The sequence below is a fragment of the Carcharhinus amblyrhynchos genome, chromosome 11 (assembly GCF_965287045.1).
Source record: "Carcharhinus amblyrhynchos chromosome 11, sCarAmb.v2.hapA, whole genome shotgun sequence".
Classification (NCBI taxonomy): domain Eukaryota; kingdom Metazoa; phylum Chordata; class Chondrichthyes; order Carcharhiniformes; family Carcharhinidae; genus Carcharhinus; species Carcharhinus amblyrhynchos.
The window spans coordinates 74,101,737-74,115,017 of NC_137334.1; the positions used below are offsets into that span (position 1 = coordinate 74,101,737).

Genomic DNA, 13,281 nt, shown 5'->3' on the forward strand with positions numbered 1-13,281 from the left:
TTCTGTGATCCTTTATTTCCTAAAGTCTGATTAATCTTACTTATTTCAAGCACAGCACTAAATTGTTCATTTGGTCCCTGTCCTGTGTGCTGTATGCTATGATGTTCCTGGGAGGGCCATATGATAACATCTTTCATAGTGGGGACTGTTATTTTGGCCATTGAAAATGCAATAATCATTCCAGAAAACTGGAGGAAGGACCAATTAGAATTGTCCTGATTAATGCAAGATGAAAAGCTTCAATATTTCCATTTTTTAGCATTACTCAAGTTCTGTACTACTAAACAACTAATTGGAAATGTGCTTTTTGAGCATTTGCAGGAGAATGGTGACAGAAATTATTACACTCGTAAAGAGTGGAAGATACAGTTTGCAAGGTAGAATGCTCAACTTCTCTGAATTCCCCTTCTCATCATCTTTCTTCCAAATCTCTGCTAAGGCTTGTGTAATGGGAACCATAGATTCACTGATCAGTAGTTGTTTTGCAACTGAGCATATTGCATGGTGTCCGCTACCATAGGTTCCAGCTGAAGATTGGACCAATACAGATACAAACAACTGACTGCCATTATGTAGTAGTAAGACTTAATGGCTGGAATTTTACCGGCCCATCCACCATGGGAATTGGAGCCAGTGAGGGGCAGAGCATGGGAAGATCTGTTGACCCTGGGCAGGATTTTACAGTTTCAGGACGAGTGAGGCCATAAAATCCCACCCACCATATAAGTGTGCATCATCAAACCCTGGCTGCATTTTGCTGCTGCCATTTCACGTATCATCATTTGGGTTGCAGCAAAAACATTAGGAACCTATACACTAATAACATGGTTGCGAATAAAGTTATAGATTTTATCTTTCCAAATGTGAATTGTGTCAATGGAAAATTTTAACTCCAGGATAAAGCACGTGCAAACATCCAAAAAGGAAGTAACTGACCTTGTGCAGTCACTATGTCCCATCAATGACTTAGTCAGTAGTGCTCTCCCTCTAAATCAGTAGATATTCAATTTATGTCCTATGCCAGAGTCTTCAGCACATATCTGAACTGACATCCCAGTTGAACACAGAGAGTCAGTTGGATGCGATATTGAACTAAAGCAATTTCTGTCCTCTCAGATGGATGCAAAAGACCCTGTGCCCACTATTTCAAAGAAGCATTTATCCTCATCTAACATAACTTCTAAAGAACAAGGTATTTGGTCATTGTCTCATTGCTGTTTGTTGGAGCTTGCTATTCAAAACTTTGCTGCCAAATTTCCTACATCACAACAGTGATTATGCTGAAAAATGCTTTATTTAAACTGAGCAAACTAGTGCATTGGCCTCTCCATCCAGCAGTAATGCTAACTCCTAGAGGGGGAAACTGATGTGGTGGAGAAAAGGTTTCAGCCAAAACTCTGGCAAACCTCTCTCGAATTGCCAAAGGGTCAATTGCAATTGACATTGATTACCGACAACATAATTACTAATACTACGGAGTACTGGTAGGTGCAGATCCATCACCTCTGGTGGGCAAACATAATCAAAAGAGCTGCCTGCTGAAATAAATGATTAAAGATTCATAACAAATTTTAAAAAAGAATAAACAAGTCTTGCTGCAATTGTATATGGCTTTGGTCTTCATATTTAAGAAAGGATTTATTTGCATTGGAGAGGGACACAGGTTATGGTGATAATGCAGGAAAGTAGAGTTAAGGATTATCATACAGATCAGTCTCGATCTCACTGAAGGGAATTGACAAGTATGCTTGCATGCATATTGCCAACCAAAACTATATATTGATTGAACTTCTCTATACCATTAAGATATCTTTATTGCTTTCTAACTTGAAAATTAGAAATTCTACTCACGGGTTCATCATCTTCGTTCCTATGCCCTCCTGTTGTTCGTCAAGTAAACACTCTTCCTGCCTGATTTCAGACAAATTAAATCAGCACTGAGCAGGAATCAAATCGTACTTTTGTAGGACGTATGGTGCAGAAACCATTTACTTAATCTTATATTTGGTCTCTCAATACTAGTTTAGAGTGCAGTGATTGTTGTTTGATGTGGGCAAATGGAGTCATTAAGTTCAGGATTCTACAATCAACAATGAGACAAATACCTAGGCAGATTTTGGTACTGCAAAAAGGAGTCATATTGGCCAAGATATTAGAACTTCACATTGTCAAACAGTACTCAATGAACTTTAGAATAGGCTGGAAAGCTTCAGTTTGTTACTTCATCTGAAAGCAGCACCCACTCATGAGAATGCACCCTAAAGTAGGTACTCAAGTCCTAGAATGAGGACTTTGAATCCACAACATTCTCATTCACTGTCATGGGGTGGGAGGGGAGAGATGGGGGGAGGGGAAGCATAGCAACGGAGGCCTAAAAGATTTTTGCAATTTTAATATATTGCATCTTCAAAATATGCAGAGGAAATACACACTCCAAAGAAAATAAAATAAACTGCAGATGTATAGCCTTTTTAACAGCATCAGTTAATTTAGGTTCAAGAAAGAAGTTTCTTGGATGGCACACAATCAGCATACTGTTTGAAATTATCTCCTTACTTTCAGACATTCAACGTTGTTTCGTTATTATTAATTGGATGTGAAATACACCCACCCTCATGATTATAAGGCTCTTAACTATAGCAGACTTTCCTTTATCTTTGATCATATATTTTAAAGGTTATATTTTTGTAAAATACTATGAACCATTTCATTAAGCATAACAGCACATAGTCAAGCATGTAAAAACTTTGGTTCCCGAGTATTCAGATACTAGTGCTTTAATATTTTTTTAAACTTGCTTTCTTCAATGAATTTAAGACCAACAGCAGATTGTAGAAAAATACAATCTCTGATGGAAAATAAACTTGACCAAGGACCATGTTTTTCCAAAAAATAAACATAATCTCCAGTGACTCCACACGCTTCCTGACCACATTTGAACTTCTCATCCCCCCTCAACAGGACAACTTCCACCTGCCTCTGGCATCTCTTACCTCTAATGTCCCTATTGGATTCTCCCACATATAAGAACATAAGAAATAGGAGCAGGAGTATGCCATCCAGCCCTTCGAGCCTGCCCCGCCATTCAATAAGATCATGGCTAATCTGTCGTGGCTCAGTTCCACTTTCCCACCTTCTCCCCATAACCCTTAATCCCCTTGCCTATCAAAAACCTATCAACCCGCGTCTTAAATATACTTAGCGAGGCAGCCTCCACCACCAACGGGCAGAGAATTCCAGAGATTCACCACCCTTTGAGTGAAGAAGTTCCTCCTCAACTCTGTTCTAAACTGCACCCCCCCCTTATCTTGAGGCTGTGCCCCCTAGTCCTACTGTCCTTTCTGAGCGGGAAGAGCCTCTCCACCTCTATCCTACCCATCCCATTCATCATCTTATATGTCTCAATGAGATCTCCCCTCATTCTTCTGAACTCTAACGAGTACAAGCCTAGTTTATTCAGCCTCTCCTCATAGCTCAACCCCCTCAACTCCAGTATCAGCCTAGTAAACCTCCTCTGCACTCCCTCCAAGGCCAAAATATCCTTGCGTAAGTGCGGCGACCAAAACTGCACACAGTACTCCAGCTGCGGCCTCACCAGTGCCCTGTACAGTTGCAGCAAGACCTCCCTACTTTTATATTCAATCCCCCTCGCTATGAAGGCCAGCATCCCATTCGCCTTCCTGACCACCTGCTGCACCTGCAGGCTGGGTTTTTGCGACTCATGCACAAGGACCCCGAGGTCCCTCTGCACCGTAGCATGCTGCAGTTTTTTGCCACCTAAGTAATAGTCCTTCCTACCATTATTCCTACCAAAGTGGACAACTTCACACTTGCCAACATTAAATTCCATTTGCCAGTTCCTGGCCCATTCGCCCAGCCTACCTAGGTCCTTCTGCAGACTTTCCACACCCTCCGCTCAATTTGCCGTTCCACCAATCTTGGTGTCATCAGCAAATTTCGACACCATACACTCGGTTCCCTCCTCCAGATCATCTATATAAATGGTAAATAGCTGAGGCCCCAGCACTGATCCCTGGGGCGCTCCACTAGTCACCAACCGCCAATCCGAATAGCACCACTGACCCCCACTCTCTGCCTCCTATTTGACAGCCAATCCCCTATCCACGCTAACACCCTACCCCCCAACTCCATGCCCCCTAACCTTCTGTAATAACCTCTTGTGCGGCACCTTATCAAACGACTTCTGAAAATCAAGAAACACCACATCTACCGGCTCTCCTCTATCCACCGCCCTAGACACATCCTCATAGAACTCCAATAAATTTGTCAGACACGACTTCCCCTTAATGAAACCATGCTGCTTCTGCTCTATCAAACAATTCTCCTCAAGATGCCTCGCTATTTTCTCCTTGATTACGGATTCGAGCATTTTACCTACAACAGACATTAAACTAACCGGCCTATAATTCCCTGCCTTTTGCCTGCAACCCTTCTTAAACAACGGCGTAACATTAGCCGTTTTCCAATCTTCCGGCACTTCCCCGGAATCCAGCGATGTTTGGAAAATAATCATCAAGGCATCCACTATCACCACCGCCATTTCTTTCAGAACCCTTGGATGCATTCCATCCGGTCCTGGGGACTTGTCCACAATCAGTCCCTCCAGTCTGTCGAGCACTGCCTCTCTAGTAACAATAATGTCATTCAGGCCCTCCACTCCCACCATCTTTCCCTCGCTAACACCCGGCAAACTATTCACGTCCTCCTCCGTGAAGACCGAAACAAAAAAGTTATTCAAGGCCTCAGCCATGTCCCCATCCCCTACCACTAAGTCCCCCCTCTCATCCTCTAAGGGTCCAACGTTCACCCTAGTCAGCCTCTTCCTTTTTATATACTTATAAAAATTCTTACTATCCTTTTTTATATTTAGCGCTAGCCCAGCTTCATAGTTTATCCTACCCTTCTTTATCAACTTCAGTAATAAACTTTATGTTGTAATCTTGACACCCAATTTCACCAAGGCCCTCCTTGTCAACCTTCAATCCTCCACTTGAACAAAATTCAGCTGTCCACATCATGCCTCATTCACTCATTACTCCCATCTTCAGATTCCTTACCTTCCCAACATAATGGTGGCAACTGTAACCTAACCAGCTTGTAAGAAACAGATTAAAACTGTAATTTACACCCTCGACAAATGCGAGATGATGTATTTTGGTAGATTGAACCAGGGCAGGACTTACTCAGTTAATGGTAGGGTGTTGGGGTGAGTTACAGAACAAAGAGATCTAGGGATACATGTTCAAAGCTCCTTAAAAGTGGAGTCACAGATGGACAGAGTGGTGAAGAAGGCATTCGGCATGCTTGGCTTATCGGTCAGAACATTGAATACAGGAGTTGGGACGTCTTGTTGAAGTTGTAGAAGATATGGTAAGGCCGCATTTGGAATAGTGTGTGCAGATCTGGTCACCCTATTGTAGAAAGGATATTATTAAGAGTGCAGAAAAGATTTACTAGGATGCTACTGGGACTTGATGGTTTGTGTTATAAGGAGAGGCTGGATAGACTGGGATTTTTTTCTGTGGCGCGTAGAAGGCTGAGGGGTGATCTTATAGAAGTCTATAAAATAATGAGGGGCACAGATCAGCAAGATAGTGAATATTTTTTCCCAAAGATAGGGGAGTCTAAAACTAGAAGGCATAGGTTTAAGTAGAGAGGGGAGATATACAAAAGTGGCCAGAGAGGCAATTTTTTCCACACAGAGGATGATGCGTGTCTGGATCAAGCTGCCAGATGTAGTAGCAGAGGCGCGTATAATTTTGTCTTTTAAAAAGCATTTAGATAGTTACATGGATAAGATGGGTATAGAGAGATATGGGCCAAATGCAGGCAACTGGGATTAGTTTAAGAGTTTAAACAAAAAGAGCAGCATGGACAAGTTAGGCTGAAGGACCTGTTTCCATGCTGTAAATCTCTGTGACTCCATGACAATTTTGCTTTCTAATTTAAAGAGTAAAATCAAACCAGAGTAAGAAAGGTGGCTTATCTCAGCCCATCACTTTATTACGTGGTAGATTATGTTAAAATTACCAGTAGTTGAATTTCAAATCTTTCTTTAGTCATGCCTCACCCTTAAACATCCTTTTGCCTTACATGTCTATGGCTCAGTGGTAACACTTGCTTCCAGGTTAGAACATTGTGTATTCAAATCCCAATCTAGAACACATAATCTTGACCATCAGTTCAGTACAATACTGAAGGATTGCTGTGTTTTTAGAGGTGCCATCTTTTGACTGAGATGTTGCACTGAGGGCCAGTCTGCCATCTCATGTGGATACAGGAGATACTGTGGCATTATTTTGATGAATACAATTTCTCACTTATGTCCTAACAAATATTTAGCTTTCAACCAACATCAATAAAACAGTTTATCTGGTTTTTACCACAATGTTGCTTGTGGGATCTTGCTGTATGCAAATTGTCTGACATATTTCCTATCTTGCAACAGTGACTACATTTTGAAAGTGCATAATTGACTTTAAAGAAATGTAGGACATCTAAGTCATGATATTTACCATATAAATATATGTCACTCTTTCTATCCTACATCCATCAATCCTCAATCTCTCGCCATTTACGTAACCTCTCCTCACCCTCCTACCCTGAACCTTCATTGTTAGCAGAGTTTCCATGCTATTCTTACTTAAACCCATCCATTCTATACATTGGAATTTCTTACCCAAAGCTCTCAGATTCCCTTTCCATTTTTAAAGACCAAAATTAATCTTTTCCACCAATCTCTCCTGTCTCTCATTGCATTCTTAGTTTCCTTTTGTCCACGTTTTCACTTTCCCTTTCCACTGTAAATTGGATCAGGACATTTTTCAAAGATGTTATATCATTAAGTTTTACCACCCCTCCACCCCACTCTCTGCTCTCTCATCTTCTCCCTTTTTCCTGAATTTGTTGAGCTAAGATTTTATATGGTCAAATCATTATCCCAATTCAGATCTAAGTTTATACAGATCACAGGTTGGATTGAAGCTGAAATTTTCCTTGTCAGAATGGCTCAGTGGCACATCAAGCATTCGTATCGTGCCACTCCATTGCCTTCAATCCATAGTCCTGCATACTCTTCTTCTACAGAACATTTAATTTATATTTAAGTTACTGTTAATATAGTCTCCTGCAATTGTGCACTAAGTGCAGCAGAAGAAAAAGAAAGGTTCTTTTTCAGATAATCCAATTTCTCTTGGATGCCTTGAGTCAATCTGTCTCCACCACACTCTCAGGCATTCCAGATCCTGACCACTCGCTACATAAATAAGTTATTTCTCATATCACCATTGCTTCTTCAGCCAATTATCTTAAATCTGTGCCCTGTAATTCCCCATTCCTTCCATCAACAGGAAGTCTTTGCCTAACTACAATACCTAGACCCCTTATTATTTTAATACCTAATACTATACCAATACTGATCTTCTGTAATAGATTTTTAAGACAAAGAAATACTTAGCTATTATATAGCATACATAAAATAAGCAGTATTTTTAAATAAATTAAGTACCCATATTAGTTCCATTATTCCTTAAGAAGCTTTTCTTCTCTGCTATTGCACTTTGAATTCAAATGTAGGAAGTTATATATACCATAATTTAAGCATAAAACTCTCATTTGGTTCCTTTGTAATAGTTCTAATGTCATCACCAAATCTTACCTCAAAATTGTACATTATTAAATTGTAATTGAGTAGATAGCTAATCTAGAATGATAAATGTATATATTGTATAGATACATCACATAAAAAGTGCTGGAAATTTCACAGATCAGAGTCCTAATGTAAGGCTAATCCTATGTCATACAGAATTTAAAAACAGATGATCAGTCATGAGATTTAGCATATTGTTTCTATCTGATGTGTTGTTACTTTAGGGAGAAAAATCAGGCATTTTAATTTAAAAGATTCAAGAGCATCATCAAGAATATTAAGGCAAAAAAGAACTTGTGCCATTCATCATCTCAGGACATTCAATAACACTTTCCACCCAATAGAAGTATCACAGGTGCAATATTATTTACAGTAGAATCAACTTGTAAAGAATTGATTAAAACAAGAAAACTGTGTATTTTTTAAAAAATGACCTAATGCACTGATTACCACTTGGGAAAATAAACAAGGCAACAGGAATATGCAGACGGAAGCAGAAAGAACAAGATTTCTGAAATCAGAGTAAGAAATAGAAGTGCTGAGTTCTGACAAAGAGGCTACATTTTAAACATTATCTCCTGTTTTCTGCAGACGCTTATTGATCAGCTGAGGAATTCTGGTAATTTTGTTTTGCTTCTAACACCAGTGTAAATTTATTACCAGTACCAAAACTACCTTCAGTGACTTCCTTGTAGTACTCACAAAATATCACTACACTCTGTGATTCAATAAAATTAAATTATTGGTGCAATACAGGAAAAGTATACAATTTTTCTACTGTTTACCAGTAGGCCATTTATATTTTAGTTTGCACTGAATGCAGCAGAAATCTTTCACTCTGAGGATTACAGAAACATGATAATTATAAACAACATCCATAGAAAAATATTTTGGGTTCTCATTATACTATTTTCCATTGAAGTATTTAGTGCACAAATAATATATGGACTATTTTAAAATGATTTGATCTTAACTCTGGTGTACAGTGGTTGAGTTAACTGAAGGGATACTCAGCAAGTGGATAATTCTTCCAAAATGTTTTGAATGAATGACAGAGGTAATGGCAGTTAATTACAAATGTGCATTTCCTTAGTGAGCTTTCATGCATGACTTGTGTGTTTTTTTTCCAAAATTCACTCTGCCAGGAACTCTACTGTAATTTGTGGGAACCAGGGGCATTGGTAATTGGTGGCAGAATTCACAGACAAAACTTTAACTGCAATTTGAGCAGCTGAAGATTGGTTAAAGGGCAGCACAGTGGTTAGCACTGCTGCCTCACAGTGCCAGGGACCACGGTTCGATTCCACCCTTGGGTCACTGTCTGTGCAGAGTCTGCATGTTCTCCCCATGCCTACGTGGGTTTCCCACAGGTGTTCCGGTTTCCTCCCACGATCCAGAGGACCTTGTTAGTTACATACACCAGCAATGCCACATTCTCCCTCAGTGTACCCGAACTGGAGCCAGAGTGTGGCAGCTCGGGGATTTTCGCACTAACTTCATTGCAGTGTTAATGTGGGCCTACTTGTGACACTAACTTCAAAACTTTATAGTTCTGCTCATCCATCCACAGTGACATCTCCACGCAGTAAATGGGTGCTTTGGGAAGTTTTGGGAAAAAAAATCTTTTCTTTCTTTATATCAGACTCAGTTCGCCCAACTTTAAGACCAAACAAACCACGAGGGGAAACTGCACGTCAAACATAATCGCAGTTCAGCAGCAGATACTGGAGAGGGAAACACAGTCTAACCCCAGTCCACTGCTCGGCTTTGCGCCTTTAAAATCCAGGCGACACCGAGGCAGTTCCCTCGGCCTAAAAAAAAACACCCGACCGAGCCCGAGCCGGGTTTATATTTAAAACACAGTCCCTAACCGCATTGGCTCCATGATAGAGAAAGAAAGAGAACACACGGGCTATTTTGAAAGCAAGCGGCTTTAACGACTGCAGCGCGCGCTATGCCGGCCGACCGGCCCCACCTGTCACTCAGGCCCCGTCTGCCCCGCACCTCCTCCTCCTGCTGCTGCCGGCGGTTCCGTCACCATGACAGCGGGCAGGCGCCGCGCGCGCTCACACTCGCGCGGCCCCCTCCACCCTTCGGCGTGCGCGTCAACGCGCGCTCCCAGGGGGAACGTCCCGCTGCCTGCGTGCGCGTGCTCCCGCGCCCGGAGGCACGTCCTTTTCCCCGAGCTCGAGCGAACCTCTCGCTAGAGAGAGACGCCCAGCGAGTAGCTTGCCCCAGCCAGGCGAAATGCTCCCACCCCGGCAATCGGAGCGAAGGGGCGGATCATGCTTTCCCCACTCCTCCGTATTGCCACCCCAGCCTCATTAAAGTTTAAAAAGACGGCTTGGAGCGAACAAAAAAAATGCGGAACCCGGTCGCCTTTCAGTCAATTGCTACTTTGTCCCCGCAGAGCGCCCAGTACCCCCGACCCTCCACTTGGTCGCAAGCGCCTCCTTTTAGTCAGATGGTTCAATCTGAGGGATACTTGTGTGCGTCCCTCATAATTGTGCCTGTCTGTCTCCCTATCCCTTTCTCTTCTCCAAATCTCCCACTTTAATCTCTTCCTCCTTTCAGACATTGCTCATTATTTTTTTCTTAAACTTTTTCTTAAAAGTGCAACAAGAAAGAAAAGTAAAAATAAATGCCATGGCAAACCTGTATATCAAATCAAAGGGAAGAGGAGGAAGGGATGGAGTGTACAACAGGGGAATAAGATTGCCGCCTTCCAATTCTCTCTGTGAATTGGCTCTGTCCACACCATTGGCTCGCGTTAATCAGTCCTTAGATGCATCCAAAGCTTGTTTGTTCTGCTGAGTGCATTTTAGGGACTTTTTTATTGGACTTATTTTAAATTTGGTGCGAGCTGCTGAGTGCCTGCACTGCATACATCTCTCTGGATTTCACAAAAGACAAGTCAACTCCAGATCGTTTTTCCCACCTTCTCAACATTTCCCTACTGGGACCAAAGAACAGAAATGTTCGCCTTTCCCAACCTAACACTGAGCTTCGTTCTCCTCCGGCTAATGGTAGAGCCACAGTGCGCTCTAAACCTGTGAAAAGGTCAAATGGGCAGTGCAATTTGATATGATGTGGGTCTCATGTTAAGTTGATGCAGATAGCTTACATCAGTTCTGCTTCTTTACCGTAGCAGTATTATTAGCATACTAGTAAAGTCAATCATTGCCAGGAATACACCACACCCTAATGAGAGAATGTATGTGAGTGCTGTAAAGAGGGCCCAAAAGAAAGTTCTGTTGGATGTGAAATGCCTGCCTTTCCTCCATTTTATTTCAGACCAACAACTTTATTGATGCTGTTTTATTGCTTGCTATAGATTTCTGTTTATCAATAGTTTTAATGCTTTTGACCTAAATTTCTGATTTTGTTTTTTGGCCTCTCGGTTTCTACTATTCCAAGTCCGGTTACCTGAGTATCGTCTCAGGGTGGTACAATCCGGTTTTAACATATTAACCTCCATCGTAATATTTGTGGAATCATTCCAAACCATCATGTGGACACTGGCTGATTGTGTGTTCTATAGGTTCCCAGAGTCCTGATGACATTGAAGCCAAGGAAGATGTTGAGTCCTGTCATTCACCAGATGGTGCTCAGCTGATTTGGTATTTTTGCCCCAACTATCTTCAGAAAATAATCAGCACTATACTTTTGAGGTTTAGTGTTGCACCACATAGATGAGCATAGATGCTCAACACTGTTAGCACTCACTGCACCACACAGAATGCAAGTCAAACTTCTGCATTGATCCCAGTCAGCATCCTAAACAGTATTTAGCACTGTATGTGTATAGAAAGGGTTTGGGATGAGCCAAATCTTAGAATACACTACTGTATGGTTAGGTAAGCTATCTTTTTTAACTTCTGTTAAAGTGGAATGGTATAGAATTGGTATGTACAATAGTACTTAATTGGTTCCAAAGCACTTTGGGATATCCTGAGGTAATCAACAATTCTATATAAATGAATTGTCTTTACAATATTCATTATATGCAACAAATATGTGCAGGTTAAGTTGATTGGCCATGCTAAATTGCCCCTTAGTGTTGGGGTGGATTAGGAGGGTAAATAGGTGGGGCTATGAGGATAGGGCTTGGGTGGGATTGTTGTCAGTGTGGACCGAATTGCCTCCTTTGGTACTGTAGGGATTCTATGATAAACACTTCCTCGAGAAAGAATTTTGGATTTCAGAGTATTTATTCAAATTATTTTGTATTTGACTTTAAGGTAACAGATGCCTGGGATTTAAAGTGCCATTGAATGAATAGAGCTGATGATGTCAACTATACATGCAAACTAGTTACCGATAACAAGAGAACTCCAAAACTGAACTATGACCTTAATCTCAGCACCAACTATTTGCTGTTCTTTATATATAGACCCTTCTTATTGTAACATGATGGGCCAAGATAGGCACATTCACTGAAAAGTGATGCACATACTCTTCACCATGTAATTAATACAGCAAAAGTAGCCCTGTATCAGAAAAAATGAAAAGACGAAAAGAAAATTCACCAAACCCAAAAGAAAATGGTGGAAATGCATAGCAGGTCCAACAACACCCAAAGGAATAAAAGGCAAATGTTACAGATGAGATTCTTCCTCAGAATGTAGGATGCACTAACATAGAATCTTGCCTGAAGAGGTTTTCTTTTCCAGATGCTGCCTGACCTGCTGTACATTTCCAACATTTACCTCAGAAAAATAAATTGAATACAATCTAGGTGTACTCCTTTATGCCTTAAAATGCATTATAAATGATTAAATAAAGCATTTTAAACTCTGTAACATTCCACTTTAAAAGAATTACCATTTTAAAAACACAATTCACTTAATTGTGTACTGTAGACACACCATTGAATCAATATGACTTAATGTTAATATTAAGTTGATACTTTTGAACAATTACATTTTCATCAATGCTAATCTGGTATTCTTGTGCCATGGCCATTTATGATATGTTTGTGCATGTATGTAAAGTCAAATTTTTGCAACTTGCAGCTTAGATCACTTCAGGTACAAGGCAAAAACACACTTTTAAAGTATGGAAGCAGGCTAACAGCAAAAACAGCATGTGAATTCTTAATAAACTTTAAATTATTCTGTTTACTATTCTAACCTCATGATTTAGCAGTTCCGTTCACTTGAAGAATTTAAAAATATTTTCCCAAATTCTCCAAATTTTTGTTTTTCTTAATAATGCTTTCTTTTACTGAGATGTGCATTAATCTTAAAGTATTTGTGTCTTGCAAATTATAATGTCAATAAATTAGTGTCAAAGCAGTTGGAACTGTAACACAGCACTTTTCATCAAGGAAATCACTCTCAAAGGAAATTATACATTCGATTAAACTGAAGTGACCCTGTTTATAACTTGTCTTGTGTGGTTTAACAGTATTTAGTCAGTGTTGCGCATATTAATTGTGCTTTATTGATTACAGTCAAATGCATCCAGCATATACTTTAGAAATTGTTTACAGCTTCCACAATATTACCTCAACTGAAAATGATTATAAACTAGCTGCAGTATAACTTACTAAGGAATTACTAAACTGCATTCACATCATACTCACATCACCAGTTGAAACATCATTCTCA

General features: G+C 40.4%; 1 protein-coding gene across 5 annotated transcripts in view; it reads right to left on the reverse strand.

Annotated features, from left to right (window-relative positions):
- The window catches only part of gtdc1 (glycosyltransferase-like domain containing 1), a 304,588-nt gene extending 294,843 nt beyond the window's left edge, over positions 1-9,745 (reverse strand). For 4 of the 5 annotated variants that reach the window (XM_080199378.1, XM_080199376.1, XM_080199377.1 and 1 more), the window contains exon 1: positions 9,645-9,745. The gene's annotated coding sequence lies outside the window, so the exon portion shown is untranslated. The remainder of the gene's footprint in view (positions 1-9,644) is intronic. The other variant, XM_080199375.1, reaches the window with a different exon arrangement.
- Positions 9,746-13,281: the final 3,536 nt, after the last annotated feature.